The sequence below is a fragment of the Erythrolamprus reginae genome, chromosome 8 (assembly GCF_031021105.1).
Source record: "Erythrolamprus reginae isolate rEryReg1 chromosome 8, rEryReg1.hap1, whole genome shotgun sequence".
In the NCBI taxonomy this organism is placed as follows: Eukaryota; Metazoa; Chordata; class Lepidosauria; order Squamata; family Dipsadidae; genus Erythrolamprus; species Erythrolamprus reginae.
In genome coordinates, this window is record NC_091957.1 from 22,467,573 (window position 1) to 22,482,090 (window position 14,518).

The 14,518-nt window shown below is 40.6% G+C and overlaps 1 protein-coding gene across 1 annotated transcript in view; it reads right to left on the reverse strand.

Annotated features, from left to right (window-relative positions):
• Positions 1-14,518, reverse strand: part of RERE (arginine-glutamic acid dipeptide repeats) — a 252,717-nt gene extending 238,199 nt beyond the window's left edge. Inside the window, 1 exon segment of the mRNA XM_070759248.1 lies at positions 14,456-14,518. The gene's annotated coding sequence lies outside the window, so the exon portion shown is untranslated.

Genomic DNA, 14,518 nt, shown 5'->3' on the forward strand with positions numbered 1-14,518 from the left:
GATATACCATATTTCCCAGAAAATAAGACTATCTTACATTTTTTTGAACCCTGAAATAAGCGCGTAGCCTTATTGCCATGCACTCAAAACCCCAATTGAGCCTATTATCAGGGGATGTCTTATTGGGGAAAACAGGGTAGGAAAGAAGGTGAAGGGTAGATAGATTTAGACAACATGTTATAACAGGGATGGTGAACCTATGGCACAGATGGAGCCATATCTGCTGGCACGCAAGCCGTTGTCCTAGCTCAGCTCCAATGTCTATTTGTGTGCCAGCCAGCTGATTTTTGGTTCGCACAGAGGCTCTGGGAGGGCATTTTTGGCTTCTAGAGAGTCTCCAGGGGAATGGGGGAGGGCGTTTTTACCCTTTCCTGGCTCCAGGGAAGTCTTTGGAGCCTGGGGAGTGCAAAACACGAGCCTATTGGGCCCACCAGAAGTTGGGAAACAGGCCATTTCTGGTCTCCAGAGCGTGGGAGAAACTGTTTGCGTCCTCCCCGGGCATTGAATTATGAGCGTGGGCACTCGTGCATGTGCGATAGCAAGCGCGCATGTTCTTTCCGCATCCGAGGATAAAAAGGTTCACCATCACTGTGTTATAAGATAGAGAAAATTGTAATAGGTTGGTATTTAATGAATTATGTGAATATAAGATAACAAACAAGTGCTATAGATACACAGAAGATATACCCATACACAACACTGCTAAATGAATATTGATTTTTACTGTTTAGGTCTTGTTATGCTATGTTAAACCATGTGGTATTTTTTGAATGTTGGTTTTGTACATATGTACATTTGTATTTATGTTTTTAAAACTGTTCGCTAAAAAATTATTTTTTTAAAAAAAAGCAACAGCCTTTGAGTATTCAAGATGCACCAAACCAGCCAATCTGTGCCCCAGCTTCAGCGTCTAATCTTGTCTGATGGGCTGGGTGACTAAAGCAAGAAAAACCTTGTTAACTACACAGAACGAAAAAATGAAAATCAAAATAAGATTGGAAAAAGACGCAAAAAAACAACCCACCAGTCTGAGGCGTAAAAAAACAACAGCAGCTGAGTGCCAAAACAGCATAAGGAAAGCCTTTTCGTTTAAAGCAAGAAGGAAGTATGAGATTAAATACTTCCATTTTTTAAATGGAAATTGACGAAGTGAGAGGGAAGGATGGGGAGAACTGTGCAAAAGAAACAGGAAATACAGTACAGCCTCTTTTCAATCCTAGAGAGAGAAACTGAAATACACCAGGGAGCAATATATAAATGGCTACTCAAGAAAGTTCTTTGCCAAAGTGCCTTATTATTCCAAATGCTTTTAGGCAGTATCTTTTACAAGGAATTTAAAAAACTTTGAATGAACAAGGCAAACCAAGCTGATAGTAACGCAACTCTAGATTATTAGCTTCAGAAGGCTTTTCTCCAAATGTTAATGCCTGGATATATTTGTATGAAGACCTCTCCATTTACTGTGTTTTATTTAAAATATTTATATGGCATCTTTTAAAGTTAAATGCTCCAGACCACAGCATTTTAAAAATGTGTTGCTTTTAATTTACATTACCCATTCTTTTTATTGTATTCATTTTGTTGGTTTCAGTCCTGTGTGCTCTAGAGGAAAAGTCAGGCCTCTCTCTCTCTCTCTCTCTCTCTCTCTCTCTCTCTCTCTCTCTCTCTCTCTCTCTCTTTATCTATCTATCTATCTATCTATCTATCTATCTATCTATCTATCTATCTATCTATCTATCTATCTACAGTATTAGATTTGTATGCCGCCCCTCTCCGCAGACCCATGGCAGCTAACAACAGAACAAAAGCAAACATCAAAGCCATTTTTTAAAAAAGCCACCCAGAATAAACCACAGCCACAGTTGCCTCCGATAAAATTGTTTATAAAAGATGTATGTAAATAGTTCTTCTCTTTCAGGTACAATCTCTTCCTCAGTGAAATCATTTCAAGCTGTCACAGAATGTTGGCTGACAAGCCTCATTTTCTATCAGGCAAGTGGGAACATGCCTGTAAATGGATTTAAAAGATCCCACCAAGTCTTACTAAAGAACCTCTTTGCATTTGCAGATAACCAAGGGGTTCCTTAGAACAGCCATGGTTTCAAGAAGTTTACAATTATTATTATTATTTTTTGGCATATCTTACAATAAATAAACTCTTTCGTTTATTTGGAAGTGGGCTAACAAGCTATGATCAGAACTGAGATTTATCCAACAAGCCACTGTTAAAATAAACCTCAGAACAAGCAAATGGTGAGCCCAACACAGATGCAAATCTGCTTTAAATGACGAATTTTAATATTTTGGCTGGTTTCTTTCCGGCAGCAATTCTGGACAAGTGTTAAAAAGTCAGGATCTGGATAAGTTGAGATAAGAGATGGGCAAATAATGGAATGCTGAAAAAGTGAGAAAGAAAAAGAAAGTCCCCCTCCCGAAAATCTCTAGAGAGATTATTGATCATGGGAACACTTTAAAACCAAGGAAATGCTGTAAACCTGATATGTTCTTGTCTGCGTGCTTCAGCCCATAAAAACTAGCCTACAAGGTCTCTTCCAGCTCTGTTAATCTGTAAACATCTGTAAACTCAAACCACAATTAAATTTATTCACATGCTTCAAATAACAGAAATTCCTGTCTTTTTCGCTGACATTAAATAACGTACTTTGGTACAGTACTTCAGGCTTCCTAATAGTCTTCTCATCGTTCCTATCCCCCTTCACCTCCCACTTAGGACTGTATGACTGTAACTTACTGCTTGTATCCTTACAATTTACATTAATGTTGCTTATTTGTACCCTATGACAATCATTGGGTTATACCTCATGATTCTTGACAAATGTATCTTTTTTATATATACACTGAGAGCATATTTATTTTAATTTATTTTACTTGGTTGGATTTCTATGCCGCCCTTCTCCGGAAACTCAGGGTGGCTTACAACAATATGAACAAAATACAATAGAATATAAAAGTGAAACCAACCTAACACTAAAACTAATCATGAACGGGTCCAAAGACGGGCTACAAAAATGGTGGAAGGTCTTAAGCATAAAACTGATCAGGAAAGACTTCATGGACTCCATCTGTGTAGTCTGGAGGACAGAAGGGAAAGGGGGGACATGATCGAAACATTTAAATATGTGAAAGGGTTAAATAAGGTTCAGGATGGAAGTGTTTTTAATAGGAAAGTGAACACAAGAACAAGGGGGCACAATCTGAGGTTGGTTGGGGGAAAGATTAGAAGTAAGGTGAGAAAATATTATTTGACTGAAAGAGTAGTAGAAGCTTGGAACAAACTTGCAGCAGACGTGGTTGGGAAATCCACAGGAATTGAATTTAAACATGCCTGGGATAAACATAGATCCATCCTAAAATAAAATACAGGAAACAGTATAAGAGCAGACTAGGTGGACCATGAGGTCTTTTTCTGCCATCAATCTTCTATGTTTCTATCATTAAAACCCCTATAATATAAGAAACCCTGTAATTAAAATCCCTATAATACAAAAAACATTCATTCAACAACAGTCACGCAGTCACATCTACGACTGGAGCAAGATGTTAAACTTAATGGCCCCAAGCCTGCCGACACAGGTAAGCTTTGAAAGCCTTGCGAAAGGCCAGGAAGGTGAGGGCAGTGCAGATCTCCGGAGGGAGTTGGTTCCAGAGGGCTGGGCAACCACAGAGAAGGCCCTTCCCTTAGGCCCCACCAGACATTGCTTAGCTGACAGGACCCGGAGAAGGCCAACTCTGTGGGATCTGACTGGCCACTAGGATGCATGAGGCAGAAGAGGGTACCGTAAGTATCCTGGTCCTAAGCCATTTGGGGCTTTATATGCCATTACCAACACTTTAAATTGCGCACGGAGTCCAATTGGCAACCAATGCAGCTGACAGAGTGATGGTGAGATGTGTATGTGCCTAGGAAGGCCCAGAATTGCTTGCGGGGCCGCATTTTGCACCAACTGTAGTCTCCAAACGTTCTTTAAAGGCAGCCCCAAAGACAAATTGCACCAAAGACAAATTGCACCAAAGACAAATTCCTTGTGTCCCAATTAAAGGCAAGGAACAAAATCTCTAGAATATTTCAAAACTATCTTTTAAGTGAAGTTACACGTACAGAGTGCGTTTCCCCCCCACTCTGATGAACAGCTAGCAACGGGAAAAGAGAGATGTGGGGAGGAAGAGGCACGTAGATAAAAGCAAGAAGCAATATCTTTCCTCGAATTTAGCAGCATCCAGTTTTTAAAAGACCTGACAAGCCAAATATGAAGTTGTCCACAGAGAGCAAATATTAGCATTGCATTAAGCCCGCATCTTGACATTCCAGCCTGCCTTTTAAGGTCTGCTTGCTCAGTGGTGCAAGGAATGCTATTAAAAACTGCTTTGCATTCTGGCTAAACCAGTTTCTAATATGGTTTGTTTTAGAAACAAAGGAGGCTCTCTCCCCCCCCCCAAACACAAATGCTTTTAACCACACAAGCCCTTCTTTTCCAAATCCCCCCATCTGTCAAGAAGAATTGTCAATGGACATCTTTGGATCTTCCTGCAATATTTGTGCCTGTACCTCTCCAAAGAATTAAGCCTTTTCGTCTCCAATGATTTGTTTGGCCCCAAGGAAAAAATAAAAGATTCATCACACACAGACAAAAAGTGTGTGTGCCTGTGCGTGTGAATAAAATGAGAGATCACAGCCAGCCATCTTCCTAAAATAAACTGCTAAACAAATGAACCAAAAAGTGGGAGGGAACCTCCCTACTGTCAGATTCCTTCAGATTTTTTTTTTAAAAACCCAAAACAGCTAGTAATGCTTAGGATAATATAAACTCAAATATAAAATTTTACATAGAAATAAATACAAGCATGGCTTTCGTTTTATTCTTTGAAAAATAGAAAAGCAAACTGCAACAAAACAAAGATATTCACATCATTTGAGGGATGTCATCATGAAAAACAGAGATAGATAGACAGACAGATAGACAGGTAGGTAGATACATAGATGCATGGATGGATGGATGGATGGATGGATGGATGGATGGATGGATGGATGGATGGATGGATGGATGGATAGATAGACACACACACATTCTGGTTTTCAGTGCAGATGCACATTTGACAAACACCTGGCTGTTGTACATGTGCATGAAGGAAACCTGGAAGCTTGGGTGCCGGCATGCACATGCGCTCCAGAATGTTGCTCTTCCAGGTTTCAGCACTCCCGTGCAAAGGCCAGCTGACGGGAGGGCGTGTGTACATAGGAACGCTGAAGAGGAGCTTTTAAGGCCGCACATCCCTCGCAGGATGGCTCTGCGCGCCACTTCCAGCACGCGTCCCATAGGTTCAGCACCACGGCTATATTCCATCTCAGGCAAGTTCCTTCTTAAAAGCGTCCCACGATGGAGTGCCCCCTGGATTTCTGGAGGCAAAACTGTTTCACTGTGCTCACCGGTAGTAAATTTCTCCTTGATTCTGTACAACTCTGAGCACAGGAGGAGGCGCGGATGGCCTTTGTGCTCAATGCGCCAAGAGCCCGATTCGGAAACAGACCGTGTGTTTATTACTCCTTTTCCCTCTTTGTCACACAACCCCACAAAAGGAAGCGGAAGGCTCCAGGTTTCCAGGACTTCACACAGAGGTTCAATGGGCACTTTGAGGGCACTCAACAACATCGTGCAGAGCCTCTCTGCTCATTGTCCCACTTGCCAACTCTCGATGAGAGCCAAGAATCCAGGAACAATCACAGGTCTCGTTCAAATTCTTGGGCTCTCGAAAGCAAAGGGAGATTTTTCTGCCTTCTTATTCTTATTTCAAAATAAATGTGGTTCTGGAATAACAGCCCCCAGCCAGTGAAAAAATGTTACTACCACTGTGGGCGTGGCTTTTGTGGGTGTGGCTTGCCGGCCATGTGACCAGGTGTGAGTGGCTTGACTATCATGTGACCAGGGGGTGGCTTAAAGGTCATGTGACTGGCTTAAAAGTGGCCAACTTGACGTCACTCATGTCAAGGGTTAGGGTTAGAGTGCCTGGCCTCTCCTCGCCTCAAAGGGATACAATTTCCCTCTCTATTTACTATTACTGAACATCCAAAATAGACTATTCAATTCTATGTATGCATACATATTACATACAGGCACACAAAAATATACATTATCTACTCTATAAACTGTATGTATATGTACACACACACAACTCTTCTAAAATGATACACATTCAACCTCATTTACTGCTATAGGAAAAACATACCCAGAGCCCAGAAGGGGGGGGGAAAGGGGGGGTGTCATTTTTTTCCCTACCGGTTCTGCGTACCTGACCGTACCCATAGGAGCCCATCACTGCCCCCAACTTACCCCAAATGTGGCCCGAACATTGCAACCCCCAATGCTTGCCCTTTTTTCAACAGCACCAGTTCTCACCACCCTGAAATTTTTTTCTTGCCATTTAAAAAAAAAATCTGAATGATTTCTTTCTTTGGCCCGGAAGTGTTAAGACAGCTTAAAGTAATTAGATGCTCTATCTGTCCCATTTGGAATCTGACTGAAGCAAGTCAAAAGTAAGGCCGCGCTATCCCCAAAATATCTCCCATTATCATAAATGGGCCTATGCATATGTAATGAGCGGGAGACTAATTTATATTCTGTGAAGAAGATGAATTGAATAAATAGAGTCCAGGTCAGTTTGGGCTGCATGAGTGAATCCTTTCGCTGCTATTTTTTTCCCATTCAGGATCATTTAAAACTCAAGGTTTTCATTTCACACAACCTCTGAAAATGTCAAGCGATGCTTCCCAATTTTTTCCCCAGGCACAGAGCACAAAACTGCTGGCCATGGTGACTTTTGCTTGCTGACCCAATATTTCTCTCAGCAGGGCCTTCCTGGCAATCCACATTTCCCCCCCTTAAAGAATACCATAAATAAATCGGGACCTAGGTGCCAAATACGTCATCCTTTTCAAGTTGAGTTTGTTTCCCAACTGAAGGCCTGCCCTTAAAAATATAACACAGGCACAACAGCTTTCATGTTAGGTACACAAAGTTTACACTGCATTCACTCAGTGTGGAGGTGATGGGAAATTATCCAAAATTCTAGAGATGAATTAATTGGCTTTGTCGTTTATTTATTTATCTATAAAATTGATAGACCACCCATCTGACCTCAAGCTAACTCTTAAAATTGTTGCTTTCTCCCAAGGACCTCAAGACAACAGAACTAACAGAAGAGAATATTGCTCAGGGTAGAGATAGGGATAGAATGGAATGGGAATGAGAATAGGAATAGAACGGACCTTGGAGGTCTAGTCCAACCCACTGCTTAGGCAGGAAATCCTACACCACTTCAGACAAATGTTTATCCAACATCTTCTTAAAAATCTCCAGTGTTGGAGCATTCACAACTTCTGGAGGCAAGCTGTTCCACTGCTTAAATTGTCAGGAAATTCCTCCTTAGTTCTAAGTTGCTTCTCTCCTTGGTTAGTTTCCACCCATTGTTTCTTGTCCTACCCTCAGGTGCTTTGGAGACTACCTTGATTCTCCCTTCTTTGTGGGGTAAGCTCATAGAACCCCAAGGACCCTACAACAGATTATCCCCTACTTAACTGTACAAAACAGTGTCCTTTCTGGATAGTCTCCATGCACCAGGTACTTACAATATATCTGGGATAGAATATTGGCTTGTGGTTTTGTGCCTGAACAATCTAATACCGTAACATTAACAAACTAATTTACATGAAAAAAAAAGTCTCATCCTTGGGCAGACTGGTTAACCCACCCCACCCCCACCCTTTGCTATTCTTTAAAATGATAGTGCATTGTTTTTGGAGTCCGCTCCAGCCAAATATAGGAAATAAACGGCAAAGTTACTTTGGCATCTTCAGAGTCACGTATGGACCAAATATACACACACTGGCCTTAGAAGGGTGAGGGGAAAGCGAATCTTTGATGGCCCTCCTGCTTGGCCACATACCCCAGGAAACAAAGCACATATTATAATATCTTGTCCTGCTTTCAAAGTTCCATCAACGATGGGTATTAGCTCCAAGGGTGAAGAAAGATTCTCCACCTTCAGAAATCTTCCTGGAAATCTTCCAGATGCTTCATTTTTGTCTCCGAATGGCTGAGCTTCATTCAGACCCAAAGGTGAAGCCAATGCATTATTGATTAAATTAAAAAGAGCCGGGGTGGCGCATCAGGTAGAGTGCTGTACTGCAGGCCACTGAAGCTGACTGTAGATTTGTAGGTCAGCGGTTCAAATCTCATCACCGGCTCAAGGTTGACTCAGCCTTCCATCCTTCCGAGGTGGGTAAAAAGAGGACCCGGATTGTGGGGGCAATATGCTGGCTCTGTTAAAAAGTGCTATTGCTAACATGTTGTAAACCGACATGAGTCTAAGGAGAAGAGCGGCATAAAAATCGAATAAATAAATAAAATAAATAAAGCCATGTTGTACTTTGTCAGGAAGTTAAAATAGTTGCATGCTTCCACTAAGGAGTAGAGTAGAGTAGAGCAGAGCAGAGCAGAGCAGAGCAGAGCAGAGCAGAGCAGAACAGAATAGAATTCTTTATTGGCCAAGTGTGATTGCACACACAAGGAATTTGTCTTTGGTGCATATGCTCATAAAAAGAAAGATAAGTTAATCAAGAATCATGAGGTACAGCACTTAATGAGTGTCATATGGGTGAAATAAGCAATGAGGAAACAATCAATATTAATAAAAATCTTAAGTATACAAGCACCAAATTACAGTCATACAGTCATGAGAGGGAAGAGATGGTGATAGGAACAATGAGAAGACTAATAGTAACAGTAATGCAGCCTTAGTGACAGTGTTGAGCGGATTATTTCTTTGGCATTTCGGGGGAAAACTGTTCTTGTGTCTAACTGTCTTGGTGTGCAGTGCTCTATAGCATCGTTTTGAAGGTAGGAGTTGAAATAATTTATGCCCAGGATGCAAGGGGTCAGTAAATATTTTCACAGCCTTCCTTTTGACTCATGCCTCCAAGTGAACTTCTAAGAGTTCCAACTTACCATAGAAAATTAAATCTTCAAAAGAAAAATCGGCTTTTTCTGACTTGCACCAATCAGAATACAAATTCCAGGGAAAACTCAAAAAAGATTTGTACCCATTCCAATATAAAGTTTTTTCTCATCTACTTTTGGGACTTGTTGCACATGTTGCAGGAGCAAGCCCTACAAAATACAGCCTAACTAACAAACAAGTCATAAAGAAAGAGAGAGGGGAGGGGAGGGAAAGAGAGATGCAACATTAGACCAAAAAAATGGGTTATGAGTTTAAAAGCCAGAGGAATCTGGCTACCAGCAAAGGGTAGATGGAATTTCATTAGAAGATAAAGTTAATATTTGTCATGCATTGCCAAAGGCTACAACATGTATATTGAAGAGAAGCCAGGAATGCTTGGAAGATAAGAAAACATTAAATCACAAAAGCTAAGTAGAAAAACAGACATTTTCATCCTGGAAAGCAGTAAGAGAAAGCACAGTCCTTCAGGCTATAGCCCTATATCCTATGGAAGTACTTAATGCAAATTATGTATGGTGGCCTCTAGATATAATGAGAATGAACTCCCTAACACCAAGTTAGGCAAGCTAGTTAAGGAGTTTAATCTGTCCCAGCAGGGTATTTCTTATATGTTCTTATCCAAGAATACTCACTCAGGAATATTCAATAGCAAGGTAACTACAAAGGCCCTAAGTATAGGCGTTCTTGCTTGACAGGTTTATCCTGAGAATATCTGCATCTCAAGGTTAAACTGTAGGGTCCTTGGTGCTTTCTGCACCAAGATGTCATTAACAAACTAGTAACATCAGCAGCGCATTGATGAGATTACAGTGGTACCTCTACCTAAGAACGCCTCTACTTATGAACTTTTCTAGATAAGAACCAGGTGTTCAAGATTTTTTTGCCTCTTCTCAAGAACCATTTTCCACTTACAAACCCGAGCCTCTGAAACTAGCCGGAAAAGGCAGGGAGAAGCCTCTTTGGGGCCTTCCTAGGAATCTCCTGGGAGGAAACAGGGCCTCCACCCTCCCTTTGGCTTCCCCAATCACACGCATTATGTGCTTTTACATTGATTCCTATGGGAAAAATTGCTTCTTCTTACAAACTTTTCTACTTAAGAACCTGGTCATGGAATGAATTAAGTTCGTAAGTAGAGGTACCACTGTACTTAGTTTGGTAATTAAATGCCTGCAATCAAACTACCAAGTTCAGAGAGCACCGAGGACCTCCCCAATCCTCCATTTCCTTCTACCATTGATGATGTTACCAAGTTGGGTAATAAAACGTCTGTAAGAAACTCGCCGAGCTCAGAGAGTACCAAGGACTCCACAATCCTCCTCGTCCACTTCCTTCTGGCACTGATGAGGTTACCTGGTTTGGTAATGAAACTTCTGCAAGCAAACCATCAAGCTCAAAGACCACCAAGGACCCCACAATTTATCATACATTCACAGGCCAGCATGCTAGAAGACTGCATAAAACTGAAGAGAAATCATCTCTGATCTTGGTAAATGTTTAGGACTAAATATCAGAAACCAAAATTAAAGAAGATGGGAGGCCCAGCCATGGTGATGCTGAGTAATCTTGCTTTAGTTACTTGACCTAACTTATCAAGTTAGTGTTGTCATATGAACACAGCAAGCTTATAGAATTTATACATGGTATGCTTGTTTGTATGATTGGTCTTTTAAATTGGGGTTTTTTAGATTATTTTTTAATATTAGATTTGTTACATTGTTTACTTTGTTGTTGTTAGCTGCCCCGAGTCTTCGGAGAGGGACGGCATACAAATCTAATAAATAAATAAAATAAATAAATAATACATTCCCTAAATCTGTACACTAATCCTGACAACATCAGACATACCAACATACCAGAACTTGCACAGCATTGTTTTATCAGGAAGAAGAAGAAGTAGAGTTACAAGTTTGGGAAATTATAGGAAACCATTAATTTCAAGGGAATGCAAAGAGTATGGAATTGTATGAGTATGGAATTGTAAAATGGGACGTTGGAATTGACAGGTCCCGGCTTCGCACCAAAAATGATTTTTAAAAAGTCATCTCAGTCCCCCATTCTCTCTTCTCCCCCCATAAAAATGAGATTAACAAGGTCTCGTGGGAAAGAGGGAGCCCCCTGGCAAAGTTAAAACACGCCACACAAAAATAGAGCAATCAATTTCAGTGTGTGCTAATCTCCACCTCAAACTGACAAAAACAGGATATTGTCCGATAGTCTGACCTGATTATCTGTTCATCTAAAGCAAGGCTGTGCACATAACCTAGTTATGGAGTAGTTTACTAACAGAGCACCTTCTCCACTAGATAGTCTCATATACAGTACTGCAAAATAGGTATTTATTTTTATTTGTTTATTTAGAAAACTTGTATTTCTGTCTACTCATGCATGGCAAGAATAGTTTATCATCCCTTATCAAAATAAAAATATATGGGGCTGTAAAGAGACAGTACTCAAAGTGTCCAAGGAGCTGCTGATCCAGTTCTACAGAGGAATCACTGAGTCTGTCATCTGCACCTCTATAACTGTCTGGTTTGGTGCTGCAACCCAACAAGACCGACACAGACTTCAGAAGAGAATCAGAACTGCAGAAAAAACAATTGCTGCCAACCAGCCTTCCATTGAGGACCTGCATACTGCACCTAAAAAGACGGCTGTGAAAATATCTACATTGTATCACTTCCTGGACACAAATTGCTTCAACTCCTACCCTCAAAATGACACTATAGAGCACTGCACACCAGAACAGCTAGACACAAGGACATTTTTTCCCCAAACGCCATCACTCTGCTAAACAAATAATTCCCTCAACATTGTCAAACTGATTACTAAGTCTGCACTACTATAAATCCTCTCATCGTTCTCATCACCCATTCTCCTCCCACAAATGACTGTATGACTGTAACTTTGTTGCTTGTATCTTTACAATTTATATTGACTGGTTCCTAATATGATTGGATTGCTTATTTGTACCCGGGCTGCCATTAAATGTTTTATGATTCTTTACAAACTTATCTTTTCTTTTATGTACACTGAGAGCATCTGCACCAAAACAAATTCTTTGTGTGTCCAATCACACTTGGCCAATAAAAAATTCTATGCTATGCTATTTCATCTCTGGAAGTGCAAAAGTGATTACAGCGACTCCTTCACTTACAACCGTTCACTCAGTGACCCTCTGAAGTTACAGCAGCAATGAAAAAAATGACGTAGTTAGGCCCATTTTTCACACAAATCATGACAGCATCCTGATAGTCAGATGATCAAAAATTCAGGCGCTTGGCCACTGGCATGTATTTGCACTGTCCCAGTGTCACGTCATTGCTTACCGCCCAGCTGCTGACAAGGAAAGTCAAGGGTGGGGGGGGGGGAGAGCCAGATTTACTTAAGGAAGAAATGCTTCACTTAACAAATGTGGCAAGAAAGTCATAAAATGGAACAAAACTCACTTAACAACTGTCTTGCTTAGCTATGGAGATTCTGGACTCCTTTGTCGGTTGTAAGCCGAGGGTTATTATGTACACTCTTCCCTCCAAAATAAAGTCACACTTTGAGACAGGAGATGTTGCCAGGTCTATTTCAAAAAAAGGAAAAGCATTTTGTGATTTCCTCCACCCCATACCTCTCACCTGGATGGTTGCTTTGAGCTATGTAAAAAGGCAAAGGGGTAGAGCAGGACAAGTATGGGCCAATTATGAGTGAACAAACAATAAAATATTCACCCTAAACACAACAAGGGGCGTCTCTCTTCCCTCCCCCCCTCCTCATTCCTCAGCAACCAACAAATTTAGCATGGCAGCTCTCCCAAATCAGAAAGTCAATACAAAAATGTGGCAAATAAATTATCAGACAAACTTTAGACCACAAAATAAAACCATATATAAAAGCTCCCTCCCCTTGTTTCTCCTGCATCCTTCTGGCACCTTGTATTTGTGAAAAAAACAGTTTAAAAATACAGTAACACATTTTGTATGCTTTAGCAGAGTTTAAGAATACAAAGCACATCCAACACATCAGAATGAATGAAAAGAAATATATTTAGCACCTGCCTTAGCAGCTGAAATTAAGTGTTAGCAGCACAGGTAGCATTACCCTGTAATCCTACAATTCAGTCACAATCACACTAGCTGAACAAATATTTCTTGTTATGGTACACAGCTCATTTCAGGGTCGGTTTGCTTTTTTATTATTATTAGAGGTATTATATATAAAAAAAGCATGCTAAGTCCTGACATACATTTTTGTAAAAGCAGCAGCTCAATATTTATATCACGTTGAAAATAATTCTGGCACCAGCGAAACAGATCAGAAATAGAGCCAAACACTTTGTAAAAATTGCCATCATTATATAATGTCAAGGGATATAGCTGTTCCACAGGCTCAGCCAGTCAGTAAAATTAAAACCAAAGCAAGCTGGTGTTCAAAAATAAACTCAACCACATGCTTCAATGAATGGATGAATCACTTTCTGTTTTTTGTTTTTTTTACAGCCAACTTTTTAGAAGCTGAAACTCTGCACTTTTTCTGACCTCTTCCTCCCAAAAAATATCTTTTCAACTTTAAAAGAGGAAGCCAATGAAGACAGGAGCAATGCACTTGGGATACATAAATTTAAACAGGCATGCAATGATATCCTGGTTAAGAGATGTTCTTTTTAATATAAAAAATAAAAACATTTTCATCAGGATAAAAAGTATTTCTCTTAATGCAACCAGAGCTTTGTCTATGCAATTTCCAAATAGGGGGGCCAGGTTAAACCCTCCCCTCGCCACAATTTGTAATAATTTCTTCCACCACTCAGGATTATTAAACAGGATTATGAATCATTTTTTTAAAAAAGGAAAGGAGAAAGCAAATAACTTAGAGGTGCCCCATAATTTACTTAAGACAAGAAGAGTATTCTATCCTCTTCCAAAGATGCACTCAAAATGATATTTTGTCCACTTATCATTTGTCCATTTATCATATCTTAACAGACACCACCTCACATTTGGCAAAACGTAAACCTTTCCTAGGAAGAGAAACCCTCTTAGCAATATCAACCCCCCCCCCCCATGTTCATCCGCATGGATTCCCATTTTGAAAGAAATCCTCTGATTCCTAACAGAGAGGGAAACAAGAGTATTACATAGGCTGCAAGAAGGGGGAGACCAAAAAAAAAGCACCCCAAATCTAAAACATGCAATAGGTTTACAGCTGCACCGCCTCCCTGGGTGACATTTGGAAGACGAAAAATATTTAGTTTCGCACACTCTTTTGTTTTTAATGTATAAATAAGTATAACCAGGGCCTCCGCACACACAAACAAAAACCTCCACCTCCCCCCCACTTTTCTCATAAAAAAGGGGGTGCGGGAGAAAGGGAGCCTTTGAAACAAAAGCCATCAAGGCAACAATCCACCCACCCACCCTTTCAAATGACTTACCTTCTCCTCCCGATTCACACCATCAGTAGGGTTTTCTCTTGGGGGGGCGTGGGGGGGAGGCAG